The sequence below is a fragment of the Protopterus annectens genome, chromosome 1.part0, assembly GCF_019279795.1.
Source record: "Protopterus annectens isolate FY-2018-M chromosome 1.part0, PAN1.0, whole genome shotgun sequence".
NCBI lineage: Eukaryota > Metazoa > Chordata > Ceratodontiformes > Protopteridae > Protopterus > Protopterus annectens.
This window is the reverse complement of record NC_056725.1, coordinates 1,013,975,357-1,013,993,870: the sequence shown is the minus strand read 5'-3', so window position 1 is coordinate 1,013,993,870 and position 18,514 is coordinate 1,013,975,357.

Sequence of the window (18,514 nt, the reverse complement as noted above, 5' to 3'; positions counted from 1 at the left end):
ACCTACATCCCTCCTGCACATCCCAAGCTTGTTTCCCTACTGTCTTACCCTCTTTGTGACCCCTTTTTCACCACTTTCCTGTCTCCCCATTTTCTTTTCTTTCAAAGAAAATAGTGTGGGTGTGCGCCAGAGTAAGCACCGTTAAGCGGTTGTAAGCGGGTGTGCGCTTGTGTGCACGGAGCTAACCGCCAGTGCGCATGCGTGAGCTCCGCGCAAACCAGCGCTAACCTGGTTACAACTGCTTAAAAGTGCCTTAGTCACTTTGATTGACAGGTCCTGTACTCAGTATAAAAGCAAAATAAAATCCCTCTGTCAGTCCCAAACCCAGGACCTTGGAAACACTAGTCTGTATGACCTACCACTAAGCCATGACTCTTATACAAAAATATTGTGCTAAAATATATATAACATGTAATAGTAGGGATGAATGTAAAGGGAATATAGGATGTGTAGTACACAAAGCATGTCATTTAAAATTACTGTCACAACTACTGGATTTCCATAATAGTAGTGTGTGAACAGAAACAGACATGCTAGTTGGCAGCTTGTAGATAATAAGGTCAGTTAAATTACATAGATATATGTATGCATATGTACATATATATATATATATATATATATATATAAATATATATCTATATATAGTTGTAGGAGTCAATGTGCATACACACTTGCTACAGGGAACATGAGAGAGGAATGGAGAATTGTGAATATACAACACAGCCTGAAGCATGAGAGAGATACTAACCTTTACACTCACAAAACACTGTCCACAGCATACCAGCATGGTCCCCACCCTCACAATCTGAAAGGGCAACGCCTATCCCACATACCCTTTTATAGCACTGACCTGAAATCACAGTGAGAACTGCAATCAGTACACAACCGGCTGTATGCAATTAGCAAATGCTGGCTTACAATTGGTGCAGAGGCCATCACATGGACCTATGCAGATACCTACAAAAGCATTCAGTGCTAACACTCCCCACATGCAATACATTCATTGCATTGTCTGTAAGCAGACAGAGGGAGAGCGAGAAGTGAGAGAGAGAGAGAGAGAGAGAGAGAGAGAGCAAAAAAAAAAAATCAGACACTGTGACCCTGTCACCCGAAGCTGTCAGCACTGACAGTAGCAGCAGCAAGCAGAAGCTGTGGTAATGCAACCAGCTGCGACAAACAGAGGTAATGCAAAGTAGCAGGTTAATAGTGTGCATACTGTGAACCCTCCAAATGTGTCATAGGTCTGTATCCATAGGTATGTCCATGTGATATGTTGTGTGTACGTAGTTCCACCAAAAGGGGATGACCATACATCACATGTCAATCAGTCATAGGCCATGATCCTGGCAGCATTTGTCTGTGCATTGGCCCAGCAATGGCTGTAGTGACTGCTTTGAAAGGTCAGCCAGGTTCAAAAGTCAGGATCAGCCCATCCCAAAGGCACACTGGCTGGGAACAAGTGTCTGCAGGTACCCAATGTCACTGCATATGCATCCCATACTGCATAATTCCATAGCTTAGCAGACCAGGCCCATTATGCATATGATGTGGTAATTCCCAGGGTCAGTCAAGGTGCCCGCTTAGTGGTGTGGGACCACTGTTGCTGTATGCCACTGTCCAGGTACATATCCTGTAGTATGGCCAAGATAAACTATCAGTGTTATATGTGGTTGTACGTCCTCTCGGAGTGCCGGTAGCACACATCCAGGGGTACCACGAGGTCACAGTGATGCTGTGTGTTCTCCTCTGCTGAGGGCGGCCCTCACCTGGACATGTGAGATGATAGGGAGGTTACATCCAGATGGGATAAATATTTTAAAGGTGGGGATACGTGCACTGAATATGTCTGCAAGATTGTTGCCAATATCCGTGTGTTTGGTGAATGTTAAGTAGGTGTGGATTAACACAGAGCATATCTGAGGCATGTGGTCCATATGTGTAACATAACTGAAGAAGGCCTTGTAGTCATCCATAGTGTTTGTGTCCATTTCCCTCCCAGAGTAGGCTGTGGCCATTGTTATGACGGACCGTAGCGTAGTACCACTGCTGACCACAGATGCCTTCCCTTAATGTGAATGTGCTCTGTCCTGCAGTAGCCTCCTGCTATTGTTATACAATCTGCCTCTGTCTGGGGTCCACCGGACAGGATGCCTAACCTTTGTGCATAGGGTCTGGGTTAGACATGTGTGTGCAAGTTCCATGCAATCTGTGGCATGTCCATGGTAAGCATTTGCAAAGGGGTCAGCAGTGTGGCTTGTGGCTTCCACTGGCCCAGTGTGCTGCATGGATACCATCTCAGTCCCAGCAAGTGAATAACTGTCTAATCACATACATATCAAAGTAGTCTACTGTGCTGGTGGTGGTGGTGGGATATGTATATCCAGGCCAAGTAACATCTGTTCACATCACAGTAGTGGACGGTGTCCCACATACAGTACCTTGGGATGAACCCCCAGATTGAGGTTGTGCATTGCACCTGTCAGTGTGTGCTAACTGATGGGGCATGCTACTATGTTGTGTGGAATGTGGCAGGTATTGTTGCAAAGGTGTTGGCTGAGCACTGATGTCTGGCCATGTACCTGTGTATCCACCATGACACACACACATGCAACATATGGGAGTAGTAGTATATCACTACACATGAGTATCATGTATAGTATGTGTGCCATATATTGCTGACATGGTCTGCTGATATCCTGTCTGTGTTATCTTCCAGGGTGATGGCGTGACAGCATAACCCCACCTACTCTGTGGCGGAAGATGAGGAGATCCACCAGAGCCTGGTGTGGGAGTATGACATCCTGTTTTCCCGCACCAGTCAGAATCAGCAGGAGAGGGCAGCACTGTGGCAAGACCTTGTCCGTAGGGTAAATGATATTGGCATGCATAACAGGACATATGAGCAGGTACGACATCACTGCAGTGATTTAATCCAAAGTGTCCGGCAGCATGCATCAGATATCCACAGGCAACAGGTCGCCACAGGAGGTGGGGTGGCCACACATCCCCCCCTCACCAGACTGGAGGGGCTACTCCTAAGTGTTGTGGCTCCAGCCCCAGAACACCAACAGCAGTACACCTGCATTATGATGGAGGCTGGTTCCACACAGCAGCACGACATGGAGCGTGCAGGTAATATGCCATATGTACACCGGACTGTTCTGTACACTGTATCATATGCAATATCAATGGCACAGTTGTGCCCACTGACATTAATCTCATCATTTCTGCAGGTCCCTCCAGGGTTACAGCAAGACAGGCCATCCATGCTGGTGAGTGTGTTTAACATAACCTATAATAGTCCTGATAATGCTAGTAACAGTAGTGTAACTCAATAGTGCTCTGTGTGTATACTGCGGGGTGTGCATGTGTGCAGGTGTGCCTGTGCCCATGTGTGCATGTGTGCATGTGTGCATGTGTGCATGTGTGCAGGTGTGCCTGTGTCCATGTGTGCATCTGTGCATGTGTGCCTGTGTCCACTTGTGCATGTGTGCCTGTGTGCCTGTGTACATGTGCATGTGCATGTGTGCATGTGTGCATGTGCATGTGCCCATGTGTGCATGTGCATGTGTGCATGTGTGCATGTGTCCACATGTGCATGTGTGCATGTACATGTGTCCACGCGGTGCATGTGTCCACGTGTGCATGTTTGCATGTGTGCATGCATGTGTGCATGTGTGCCTGTGTGCATGTGTGCATGTGCATGTGTGCCTGTGTGCATGTGTCCATGTGTGCATGTGCATGTGTATAAGTGCATCACTGGTAACAATGTCTGGAGACTGTAAACTGTGTTTCCTGTCTTCATCCCACAGGTTCTGGGGCTGCTCTGGTGACCTGCAGCAGGGAACCTGAATCCTGTGCCATGGCTACTGGTAATGATGATATTTGTGCAATGGTACAGGAAGGTGTGTCAGGGTCTGCCATTGGTCAGCCAATTGACAGTACACAGCTGTCAACCCCATCATTGCGCACAGTCATCCTGCCTGTACATCCTTTGTCACCATTGTCCCTAGGTGATGGACAGGATACAGCGGGCATAGACCAGGGTAATGTGGCACCTGTGGCACATGCATCCCCACACAGCAGCCATGGGCAGGGTCCTCCAATGGTACCACACAGACAGTTGCCCATGGGTTCTCGTGGGAACATCCGTGGGCGTACTGCCTCTGGCTGACGTGCCCAAAGAGGTCTGTCATCCTCAGCTATGATTCGGATTGTCATGCAGGCACAGTCACGTATGGAAAGGTACACCAGACAGGGTCTGAGGGAGCTGAGAGCATGTCGCACAGCCATGACAGACAGTATGCGTGACATTGCGGATGCTATCCGTAACTTCACCGATGTCATAGACAGATGTTGTGGGGACATATTACAGCAGTTCCACAACCAGATGTCCATGAGCCAGGGCAATGGTGGGCGTTTGCGGCGGCGTGGCCGTATGCCAGCAGCAGCAGCAGCTGGCAGTCAGCGCGGACGACAACAGGCTCGCGCACGCCCCCATAGTGCCAGCAGCAGCCCCAGCAATGCTGGGTCTGTGCTGCCATCGGAACGCCCCAGGAGACCACGTGCATGTGGCTCTGGACAGTCCCAACAGGGACTTGTGTCCAGTCAACACACTCCCATTTCTGATGACAGTACCCAGTCTGACTTGGTACTGGATATGGTCCGTAGCACCCCTGCCAGGCACAGGTACCGTGTCCATGCACACAGACACTGATCTGTATGGCCTGCCAGGTGCAGTCTGTGGCTGTCCACAAACCCCTGTATATGGCAGCCATGAGGTGGAATTGTGTGCATGCATACACACATGCGAAATGTTAACACCTAGGGCAACCACATACATGCACATACTGCACCAACACTGCCCCACCCTGTACTGCTGCCCCTCACCAACACACATACACACACATGTCAATTGGTGGTATCAGTGGCTGACTCAGGCATACCTAATCCACACCCTGTGCATATGATGACACTGTGCCACCTCCTGCAATCTCCAACATCATTGCGGGAACAGGTAAACATGTTGCTGATGCACAGGGTGACTACATAGAAGTGTATTAGTAGTATCATGTTGGTAACAGTACAGTGTGCTGCTATGACTGTGTGTTTATCCCAGCATGCCTGCTGCAGTAACTGTACGAATGTCCTGAATTGTTATCTGCACCCATAGTACATACCAAAGTATAACAGCTGCACATAATAGCATGCCGGTGGTAAGGTTGTCAACAGATAGCTGCATACATGGGTAGCACAGGGGGAAAGCTAACGCAAGTAGTGATATGCAATGGTGGACATGTACAGTAATGGTGTCAAGTTGCCCACAATGACTATGTCATGTGGATGTTCGCGCATGTAGATATGTGTGCGGTACCAATGTAATCCAAACCACAAATAAGTATGACATAATATCGGTTCTACCATGGGCATCTGCGCTGCGTATTCCTCGGTACATGTTGATAGTGCCTACATATTTGCATTACTTACTGTTATTGTTACCCCTTCTGTGTTGTACAATGCACTATTTCCAGCCCTGTTTACTGTAGCTTTGTTTGCATGCATGTTCGCTTGGAGTCCCCTGGAACACTGCTTACACCTGCATTGCAGAGTTACAGTGCTTCTGTAGACTTCTAGTGACATCTGCATAGCGTATGATACGTATGTCAACTTTACACATGACAGAACGTCACTGTCTGTCCTGTACGCATGTACGTTGCCTGTGACACATTGCACACGTCTTATTTGGCATTTACCCACGTGTGCAGTCATATATGTCAGTGCTATGAAACAGTAGCGGTACACCCACACATACACACCTTCAGTATGTTGTTCCCCATTGGCTCTATGTGTTTGTACTCACCATGGCAATCACACTACTAGGGTAGCATGTGCAAAGGTAACCTGTGAATCGCCTCTATGGTCCATTTGTGGTTTATGTGAGTCATGTGTCATTGTCACAGCTGCCACATGTATGCAGTCAGCCATCACCCTTGGCCAGGAACGTACAACACATGTTGGATGCCACCACATAGTCAATCTGGGGACCGGTCTCTCTGAATCCAGTAATGCCATACCCTGTCAGGTGGCATGTCATATATGCTACGTCCTGGACAAACGTCAACCCCAATCCCTGCTGCTACTATTGATAATACCCCTGAAGATATTCCTGATAGTTTTGACCAGTTGTTTACTGAGACAATTCAGGCCCTAGCTAGCCATCTACCTCCTAGCTCCCCTGGTCCTGAAAGTAGCACCCCTAGAAAACTACTTGTGTCCAGCTGCCAACCAGTCGCCACTTCACTTCTCCGTACCTTGATTGTAACAGTGAAACCCACTACACTTTCTGCTGATCAACTCCCTGCCGAGTACCTATCAAGACCAGATGATGCTATTGCTTACCCCGTCTCAAAGGTAATCAAAGGAACCATGTTAGAATCTAACTTTCCTACCATCTGGAAAATGTCATATGTAATCCCACTTCACAAAGGAGGCAGCTCTACTGAAGTCTCCAATTATAGGCCAATAGCTATACTCTCCACTTGCAAAGATTATGGAAACTTTCATCATAGACAAGTCATGCACCACCTAATCCAAACTCGCATTATGGCAGACACTCAGCATGGCTTACGTCCTCATCACAGCACTACGTCAAGCCTCCTAGCCTTTACTAACACCATAAGCCATACTTGCAACAATAATTATATATCCGCAGCCCTCTTTTTGGATATTCCAAAGGCATACGATATGGTTGATCACCAACTTGTACTCCACACCCTGCAAAGACTGTCTAGATACTGGAGCCTTCCAATGGTTTCAATCCTACCTGCATGGTCGACAGCAGGCTGGTCTCTGGCAGAACAAACTCTCTAACCTTCTACCTAACACCCTCAGAGTACCACAAGGCTCTATACTAGGGCCCTTGCTGTTCTCCATCTTCATTAACGACCGTTATACTGTCATCCCAGAAGTCAGCTGCATCCAATATGCTGAATACTCTACTCTGATCTGCTCAGCCACATCTCCAGTAGAGTTATGGTCAGCTACCCAGACCACCTTTAATACAATAGCAAACTGGCTTTCTGAACATCGTCTGATCCTAAATCACAATCAAACTAACCTGCTGTTATTTCACCAACACTTAGGTCTACCACTTTCACCGTTACCATAACATCAACTGATGGCACAATAATCTCCCCTGACCCATCTCCGGAACTATTAGGTGTCATCATAGACAATAATCTCAAATGTGACATACATGTTAACCAGATTATCAAAGCCATCAATAGAAAACTAGGGTCACTTTACAGAATTAAAGCCTTCCTAGCCCCTCCAGCTAAAGGTGCCATAGCTCGCTCACACCTTGTTTCAACTCTTCTGTATGCATCCCCTCTACTCTCGAATATGAACAAGACTGTCCTTAACATACACTCAATTTGCTACAACCACATTGCCAGGTTTGCCACTGGGCTGCCTTTTAGGACACATCATTACATCAATCTAAATCAGCTTGGTTGGCTTGCAATACCCAGCCTAATACAGTATAACCAACTGATTATGGCCTATACAATCCTCTATAATCCAGGCAATACTCCTGCACTTCAAATATTATCACCCCCTATAACAATCCTAGACCGCTTCGATCCTCTAATAAAGTACTACTTCAGACTAGGAAGTTTAATAACACAGCCGGTGATTCTCTCTTTGCAAACCCTGTAAGTAGATCCTGGAACTCACTTCCAGCTGATATTACCCTACTGTCCACCTTAGGTCAATTTAACAGTAGACTCAAACAACATTTGTCACTTAACTGGCTATGTCAATGTATGAAGCCTGGCTAACTTGAATGTGTAAATTCTGTGAACCACTTTACTGTGTAATTTTAATTTAATCCTGACTAGTGCTCAGGTCTAACATTAACCTGTGGAACATGTTTGACTTGCTTACTTATGTAATCTCTGTAAATAATCTGTAATATGTAATGCTAGTATTATGTAATGCTGTATCTGCTACCCTCGTAGCTTGTCCCCATGGGCCTCCCCTGGAAATGGACATGCATCCAGTCGGGCTATCCCAGTCAACAAATGTAGGATAAATAAATATATCAATACAATATATTACAGTGACGACAATAGCAGTCAGACATTGACACACTGACAGCATGCTGAACACACTGGGGCATACGTGGGGACTCAGAATAGCAGCCTGCCTGGGCATCACACACCTCTGCAGCTGGCACACAGGCATATGTTCCGTCGGAACAGAGCACATGCCACACATGACATGCACATCCCCTGCGCCACACGCTCACAGCCTGTAGGGCTACACAACACACCTGCTACAGACGTGTCAGGTACCTGTCTTGTGTGCTGCACTGGGGTCCCGCTCAACAGGCTGTATCTGGTGAAGGTCACAGTGATATGACTCAGGGGCACTATGGTCCACCACAGCACACATGCATACAGGTCAGTCAGAGGCATGGACAGATATGACTCACTCATTGACCATGCCAGTGTGGCTGCCTGAGACATACCTCCCTGGACTACATGATAGGGAACATAGAATGGATCTCTCAGCATGTGGCACAGGCCAGTATGAGCCTGATGTTGGTTGCCAACATACCCTCACCAGGTATTCTACCACTATATGTGGGAAGGGTGTTGTATGTCTACATTATGCTCAGTCTCCACTGTCATTCATAGGGTATCCACTGGCTGTCAACGTGTGCTTACATGCTAGGGAAGCCACAATGATGTGCACGGGTCATCTTGCATGTGACACCCATGGCCCGATGTATAATGGCAAAGCTCCTTGGTACACACATACTGCCTTATGCTGCAGGACATGGTTTACATAGCGACCTCCATGGGTATCACACAGGTTTGGACACTAACAGTGCTGCTACACAACAACAGCAGTGTACACCGGAAGATGCATGCACCAGACACTGCCCTCAGCATGGTGAACTGCAATGTCTGTGCAGTACCAGATTCATGATTCATGGCTCACAGGTGTTACCCATCACTGACAGGTTATGCCCCATACCATGCCTGTCATCCCCTACACATGTAACACACATGGATAGGGGGTGGTATCCCAAGGTAACACAGATACACACACCTCCAAGTTGTTGGCACAGCACAAACCATCAGGGCCTACTCATATGCAGCTGACAGTGTGTCATACTGCCATCTGGTTCATAGCCTGGCACACACAACCCTCACATACACAGGAAGAACACCTATCCTCCATAACAACACCGGCAATATGACAGTCTCATGAACTGTGTTTATAAGGCCGTACTGCATCCAGCCAAACATTGTGTGTGAGCATTACTGTAGCTACAACACACTAGTTGAAGAGTTCACAGCATGTGGTCACTGAATTACAGTGGAATGACATGTTACCACTACCACAATAGGTGGGAACATGCAGCACCTGTACATCGACTACATGTACAGTATATGGCCCAGACCAGATGTGTATCCCTTGCTGTAGGTGTTTCACCATAGACACCCACACTGTATAGGGACATACCACGTGCGGACCCTGCACAGTAAGACACAGTCATATTGGTATACATTGCAAATACCATTTATCCACACGAAGCATGTGTCAGACATAGTAACTACTGCAGGTCACAGGTATTTATGTGTATGTGTCACACACATACATCATGTGTGCAATGCCATTGCTGGTTTAGGCAATGGCATGCATTGTTATGTACAAACACCCACACAAGGTCATACTGTGTGACACAACCACAAGTGACAGTTGTGGGTTACCAAAACATACCTATCTGTACTCTGACATTGGTAATAGCCACAGTAGCAGAGCACACTATTGGCATTACTAGCCAACTAGCCCTGTTTGGCTGTGCTGATAGTGTGGTGACATCCCCTGTGTTTACTGGGGGAGTATGCAGCATCTGGTGTATTGTAGTATTTGCCAAAAGGATCTGTTCTTTCACACTTGCATTTACACACACCCTACTACCCCCACACACATGCATACTTGCCATTTGCAGGATTCATTCCCCTACCTAACTAAGTCATGACACATGAGAGAGACACATTAGCAAAGCACACTATTCGGTTTACTAGATAGTTCCGCTTCTCTGGCTATACTTATCAGGTGCTGACAACATCAGTATTTTGAAAGGGTAATGTGCATCAGGTAGTGTGATCTGATTGCCAAAACTAACATGTTTTTCATACGGAAATGCACACACACAAACTCCCCACATCCAAACACACACACATGCCATTTACAGGTTTCAAAGCCCTACCTAACTACATTACGATACTCAGGAGGAACACATTAGCAGAGTGCGTTGTTCGCATTACTGGGAGGCTTCCCTTCTCCTGCTGTACTTATAGGGTGCTGACATCATCTGTGTTTAGAAAGGGGAGTGTGCATCCTGTAGTGTGTTCTCCCAGTTGCCAAAAGGGACATTTTCCTCACACATATTTGCACACACACAGTAACCCCCCCATCCACACACACACACTTGCCGGATTCAAACTGCTACCTAACTATGTTATGACACTCGAGATGGACGCATTAGCGGAGCACGCTATTTGCATTATTGGGAGGCTTCCCTTCTCCTGCTGTACTTATAGGGTGCTGACATCATCTGTGTTTAGAAAGGGGAGTGTGCATCCTGTAGTGTGTTCTCCCAGTTGCCAAAAGGGACATTTCCCTCACACATATTTGCACACACACAGTAATCCCCCTCATCCAAACACACACTTGCCATTTGCAGGATTCAAACCACTATCAAACTATGTTATGACACTCGAGACAGACGCATTAGCAGAGCGTGCTATTCGCATTAATGGGAGGCTTTTCTTCTCCTGCTGCACGTATAGGGTGCTGACATCATCTGTGTTTAGAAAGGGGAGTGTGCGTCCTGTAGTGTGTTCTCCCATTTCCAAAAGGGATGTGCTCCTCACACATATTTGCACACGCACAATAACTCCCCATCCAAACACACACACTTGCCATTTGCAGGATTCAAACCACTACCTAACTATGTTATGACACTTGAGACAGACACATTAGCGGTGCACCCTATTCGCATTACTGGGAGGCTTCCTTTCTTCTGCTGTACTTATAGGGACATTTTTCTCACACATATTTGCACATACACAGTAACCCCCCCATCCAAACACACACTCTTGCCCTTTGCAGGATTCAAACCACTACCTATGTTATGACACTCGAGATGGATGCATTAGCGGAGTGTGCTATTCGCATTACTGGGAGGTTTCCCTTCTCCTGCTGTACTTATAGGGTGCTGACATCATCAGTGTTTAGTAAGGGGAATGTGCATCCTGTAGTATGTTTTCCCAGTTGCCAAAAGGGACATTTTCCTCTTACAGCCTTTCACACACACAAACCCCACTCACCATTTGCAGGATTCGAACTCCTACCTAACTATATTATGACATCTGAGGGAGACGCATTAACAAAGTGCACTACCCGAATTACTGGGCATCTATTCTGCACTTGTAGTATTTCTAGGGTGCTGACATCTTTATTTCCACAGAGGTATGTAGATGTAGTACTACCTGTCAGGTGGGGGATAGCATATATATGCATTTGCAGCCACCTACGTCAGGGTCAGATATGCACATCCCACTGGCAGGTTATGTTCTATACCATGCTTTGGGACCACAGGACCTGTAACACACAACACAACCAGTCCAGAACACCACACCCACATCCAGGACACACACTTAGCTTCCCTGGGAACAGTGCCAGGATATGCAGGTATTCACATACACCATTCCAGTTGTTAACATCAGGTACAGGCATATTGTGTGTGAGAACTACTCAGGCCTCTACCACTTTACCCTACAGCCACTACAATTTGTGGGTCCATGTGCTATGGCAGAACCACACACCACAGCCACATGGATGAATACATATTGCACCTGTCCATCTGCAGCATGGGTACTCACTGTTCCACACCAGAGGTAGACCACCATTGTTGATATCTGACCATGACCACCTTTCCCTGGACATCCATATCTCATCTCCACCCCCAGGCAAGGTTGTCACTGCACACAAACTGTGTTTAGCACAAGCAGACTCTACACTTGTGTAGACTGGGGTGGATGACTTCAGAGGACCCATGCTGGAGGACTATACTGGCCACTCAGCATAATCCTTGACACTTGCATCCTATGAGCAAGTGTACAGTTTGCATTGGTCATGCTATCCCACATATACCCATGACTGCTCCACAACAAGACACCTGTCAGCTGTACACTGGCCATATATGTGCCGTTCAACAGACAGAGTGACCTAATACATTGCAGAGCTGTAGCCCAGAGAGGGAGGACATCTGTGGACGGTTCCAGCATGGCACTTCATTCACACATACTCATTACAACACAGTGTTGACAGTGTAATCGTCCAGAGAATGCAGATAGGGCTCCCCTCAGTCTGTTATTGATGGACACCTACTGTCAGAGATCCTCGGCAACCCTCTCACAGCACACACTGACAACATGGCTGTGGCTTAGCACATTCAATCCCTGAGACCTCCACGGTGCCCCTGCTTGACAGAGGCACAGCTCACTAGCCTCACATGTTGCCTTCTGTGACCTACTTTACAGTGGCACGGTAGCCTACTATCCTGGGGATGCAGATGCCAAGCACACTCTGGCTGAGCTGTCATTCCCTGGGGCAGGAAGCCTAGTATTGACCTCTACACCCATATGTTCAATTGTCGGATGCACAATATTTGTTGTGCTGTTCTACTGTTTGCAGATCTTTATTGCCATAGCATTCCCTGTTCCTATGACCAACTTGTGTATCTGTGGCAGATGTTTGCATATGACGGTGATCCACTATATCACTTATGTCTCTGTGGTCATTTACTGTGTGCACTGGGCTGATTGCTGTGTTGTGGTTAGTTCCTGGACTGACACGTACAAATACCAGATATGTGTGGCCAACTGCTATGGCCTAAGTGTGTGAGCATGCCCAGTTCAGCCTTTCCATGGCATGTTGTCTGACATATGCCTCATTTATCAAAGTGTGCGAGCATGCCCAGTGTGAGCTTTCCATATGTTGCACTCTGAAGTCCAACACATATTTGGGTGTGTGTGACCTTCGACATTATCGCACGTTTATGATTGTGTGCTGGGTGTCATGTTGTGTACAACTGGCCTACTGCTTCATGTCTGCCACAACAGGGATTATACTGTGCCTGCAGGAATTGCATGGGATACTTTGCAGACTGTTCTCAACATACTTTCATAATGACCTAACACTGTAGTACCGTATAGTGTACTGGTTCGGTACTTTCACTGTAGTGGACAGTATCCCGGGCTTTAGTCCTATCACTACTTGACATCTTCATAGTGAGCACAACAGACTGTGTAGGGGCCAGTTGTGCACATATGACCATGTTGCAATATGTTCAGATATGGACTACCTACACCAGGCTCGTCCATCATTTCTAGTGTATTCCACAACATGGGTGGACATTGGCAAACACTAGTGATGTTCCGTAGGCCATTTCTGATGGTAGTCACAGGGTGTGTTTGTCCTTTGACACACATTGTAACTGGAGTTTGCCATTACATATGTCATGGTTGGTATACTGTGCCTCTGTCTACCTCTGAAATAACAGTGATACCCAGGGTAGCCTACCATCTCCCATACACTCATCAGGATGCCTCTTGAGGGGTGTCGATATGTGGCACTCTGGCTAACCTGTACCAGGAGTTTACTGAAGTGTGGGGGTGCCTTCTGTGTTATGGATCATTGTGTACAGCTTGTCCTATGTATGTCAGTGCTGGGGTTCAGGTCTCTCATGTGCATAGCTCACTGCCATTCAGATTGTACAAGGTGCAACATGTTCATTCATTCCAGGTTGGACATGCCTTCATACATCAGGCACAGCTTTCCTGTAGCTGGGAAGGATGGCGGTGTGTGGGGCTGAAGTTTGTTTACTCAGGCAACACATGGCATCTGTTCAGGCTCTTTGCTACCCCTGCTGGGGTACTGTTGTGGACTTTACAGTTGTTGGAGGTGTCTGCTGCGATATATCCCACAGGGGCTATTGTAGTCAGTTGTGATGCTGATGGAGGATGGCTGCAGATCCAGAGTGAGTTCCCCTTATCTACATCTGCCAGCCTTCATGTTTGGGTGGGTATATGGTACATGTTTCTGCGAACACTACAGACACATGTTTGTCCAGTGCAGGATATTTATCACCTTTTGTACCCAGGTCTCACATTACATGTTAGGTGCCTCATGGGTTAACACCTGTGTGGTAATTTGTGGGCACTTACTGTATATCCACGGTGGTTGTCTATACACAGTTCTGTGATTAGCTTGCTGACATGGCTATGGCTACAGTTGTCTGTTTGTAGGTGGCCCTTTGTGGGTTGCTTGTGTCAGCTGGGGTCGGATATGGTGGGCTGTTTGTACTCCTCTGCATACATGCTCAGTCACAGTCCTTCCATGTTGGCCTATACCTATGGGACATGTATACAGAATTGGGGTGGGGGGGCCATGACCAGGCCTTGTGGGATGCCACTCATATCCGCTTTGTAGTCTGACATGGATGCGGCATGTCTGACCATGTCAGTTCTGTCCTTGGTCTGCTTTGCAACCCCTCTACTGACATAGGGGTGTATATTTAAGCTGGTGAACATATCCATACTGAACACGTACGGTATTGTCTAGAAGCATGTGCATGGTCCAGCTACGCTGTGTGGACAACATAGCCCTCATCAATGACCTTAATGACTGCTTCAAATGGGTCAGACATGTTTAGGGGCTGGTTCTGCAGTTACAACAGCCACAGTGTGTAGGGTCCAGTATCAGTAGGTCCACATTAGCCTTCTGTCTGCGCTACATACTGATCCTTTCCATAGCTGTGCAGAACAAGTTTGTCAGGATTGTGGGGTGGTAGTTTGGAGTATCCATTCAGGCAACACCTTTGTTGTGATGGACCACTGTTGTTGTACACTGCTCTTTGGGTACATATCCTGTGGTAAGGCTGACATTGGCCAGTAGTGTGATTTTGCATTCCATTACTCTTGGCGTCCATGTTGGCCTCAGCACAGGACACCACCACATACCTCACATACCTGCTGTGTGTTCTGCTTTGCAGATGATGGCTGTTACCTCAGCATCTGCAATGTCAGGGGACCATCTGCTGTGATAGGTATTTTGACTCGTGGGGGGTTGCACTGCACCTGACAGGTTGTATGTTAGCAATATGTGTGTGTGTTTGGTATGTTGTTTGTAATATCTGTGTGATTCGGAGCATATCTGTGGATGCCCAACATGTTTCCTACCATCAGTTGGGTAAGCCTTGTGATTATCCTTAGTGTCCTGTACGTGTTGTATCTTCATAGGTTCATGGGTTCATAGTAGGCTAGACACCCTAGGCCATTAAGCCTAGCTAGAGAGTGTGTGTGTCTTTGCTATTTTCAATTATGGCCATTTATGAGGTTCTTCACTGTGCCTCTGTCTGTTCATCCATCCACTTGGCAATATTCCTGTTGAGGGGTGTCATTGAGGGGCTCTGCCTACCATGGATTGGGATCCTGTTTCTGGGTGTGGGGAGCCTATGGGTTATGTATCTGTCCCTCCAGCACATCTTATTTCATTATGTGTTGAGGTTGACATCTGTGACTCTCACAGCTCCAATGGCTTTGATTTCCTGTGGTGTAGCATGTCCATTACTCCTGTGTTGGACATGGCCTGGTACAACAGACATACAATGCCTCTGTGTAGGCAGTGTGTGACTGCAGTCAGCTGGGGTGTCTACAGCCAGACAGCATATGACATATATTTCACACCCTTTATCCTGTTGGTGGGGTAACTATGAGGTCTTCGAACTGCTGCAGGTGTCACGTATGGTACATCCCATATGAGTCATTGTACTAGATTATGGGTCTGATAAGGGAACAGTACAACGGCACAGTGACCTCTGTTGATGTTGATGTGAATCCTTTCATGATACGGTGTCCAGTATCAACAGTCTTCATAGCCACATTGGCATTGTGGCTGTCACATGATAGATTAATGTCGACCTGTGTCCCTAGGTCCCTGATGACTCCTTGCATACATAATGGTTTGACACCTATGTGGTACTTTGTGTACCTTGTCTGGTATTTGGTGGGACATCCATACTGTCCAGTGTCTTCGGATGTCTGGGTGGGGTTCTTGTGTGTGAGAGTGTGGTCTGTCGCATGCTACGGACTGTACAGCAGTTTTGACTACAGTTATGTGCACATGGGTGGTGTCCGCTGCTTTGTGCATTGTCAGTTACCTGGCTATATGGGTGTCTGTGCTGCATATGGATACTCCCCCTCCTTTGATGTCTTGATGCAGGTGTTGGGGCCATGACACATGGTATGTGGTATAACCTAGTAGTGCTGGTGTGCTATCACTAGACCTGCAGCAGGCTTCTGTCACTGGACAGGCATCAATGTTCTCCATAATGGGAAGTGCCTCAGAGGCATGGATATTGCAGTTTACACATCTGACATTGGTCAGCATTACCCTTATGTTTCCTACCACTTATGTTTTCTAGGGTGGTGGGTAGTCTTTTTGGCCTTGCCTACATACGGCTCTATGGAGGTGGCAAAGGCCTTATCCAGTATCCAGACGCACACGGGTAACAGCTGACAGCCACCCCTGTAACAGCAGCATGGCTTGTCATGCTTGACATCTCAAGCAGACACACATTGCACCCTCTTAGACTGACAGCTGTAACTGTGCTAGCTGTTAAACATGAACATTCTGTGTTTGTACTGTGGCATCATTCTTGGTGAAGGTTGGATGCTGCACACAGCCAGTGTCATCCTGCCCTGGGGTACATACTCGGAGGGACCATCCATGTCTCATTTGATGTTGACCAGGGAGGTATGTCTCAGGTAATTCACACCAGCATGGACATTGAGTGCATCATATTTCTGCTTGCTTTGGGGTGACCTGTGTACTTGTGTTCAGTGGCATTTTGTGGCTACCTACAAGCAGCTTACTCTACCCTTTCCCTTGTTCAGTCTGGTGAGTGGGACAGCTGTGTGTCTGCCTATACAGACACCTATTATGACTGTATCATGCATGTTGTTTCTCCGTCGGGCCTGTGACTGTTTGGCACACCAGCTTTGCATACTATTCATTGCATGTGCTTTGTTTGAAGGTTGTGGTTGCTTGTGATCTACTTTGGAGGTGTCTGTTGGTGTGGTGTGTTTGTAATTAAGGCCTCTGGGAATATTTGTCTGTGTTTATGTGTTTGGTTTACAGTTGTGGTAGGTCTATGTGGGACTGGGTTTGTGGTGTATGTGGTTACCTTCTCCTCCTGACTAGTGTTGACAGTACTGAGTTGTTGGAGCTCATCCTCTGCTTTGGATACATGGATGCATCTATCACATATGTTTGTATTTATTGGGGGGTGTTGTGGTTGTCTGTGTACTTGGTACTGGCGTCACATTGCCTCTGGATTCATAGGTTATACTTGTTGTGGCTGGACTTAGTGGATTGTATGTGTGGACATATGTTGTTGCCATACTACTGGTCAGTGATTACTTCCCTTTTATGTTTGCTCTATCATGTGGTATCTTCCTCATTCTCTTGCATGGTTTGGTAATGGCTGGAGGCCAGCATGCCAGATGCCTGCATGTATGGCATTGTGTGTTGTTGTTATTTGTGATTGCATACTCCAAGCATTCCTGGCTGTGTTCATGGAATGCCTGTATAACATGTTCTGTGGTGTGTCCCATATTCTGCACTTGCACAGGGCCTTTTGTGGATTCAACATCGGTTTTGAGGGCTGCAACCTATACTTTACACATGTTTTTCACTGTGGTATTCTGGCCAGGGACTGGGGTCAGGGTGTGTATATCCAGTGTGCTTACTCTATGGTCTGGTCTTACTAGTGAGGGGTACACTTCTCATCTTGCCATCCAGTACACATGTTGCTGATTATCACATCCAGTATGCTTACCCCTCTTGTGGGAGTAGTACATTGTTCCTGGGCATTTTGGTTTATGGAATCTGGGTAATTTTCTCCTACTGTGTTGGTGCTAGTACAATGCTACTGGTGTATGTCTGGGTATTTTCAGTCGAGCAATATAATGTGTTTTCGGGGGCTTGATATATTCATGTATTCCGACATAGGCCAGGTGCTGTTCCTGGTATTAGGACAGTGGTCTGCAAGCAGGCTATATACTGCGAGGCAGTTTTAGCCATTGGTATTTGACCATGGTTATTCCATGGTGCTTCTTGTTGTGGTACCAACATGGGGGTGTGGTTATCCTTGCCATTTCTTGCTAGTCACCCTCCTTTTGTAGCTTGTTCCATGTTTTGCGGCTGTACAGCACAGTATGAGGTGTGATCTGGTAGTGTTAGGGTGCTGATGTGAGCCTTGCCCAGTTCTCTATTACAGGACTGGTATCTACATTCTCCTTACTGTGTGCATTTACACTGCACACATCTTGCTGTTTATACATCTGTCATGGGGTAGTATTACATCTAG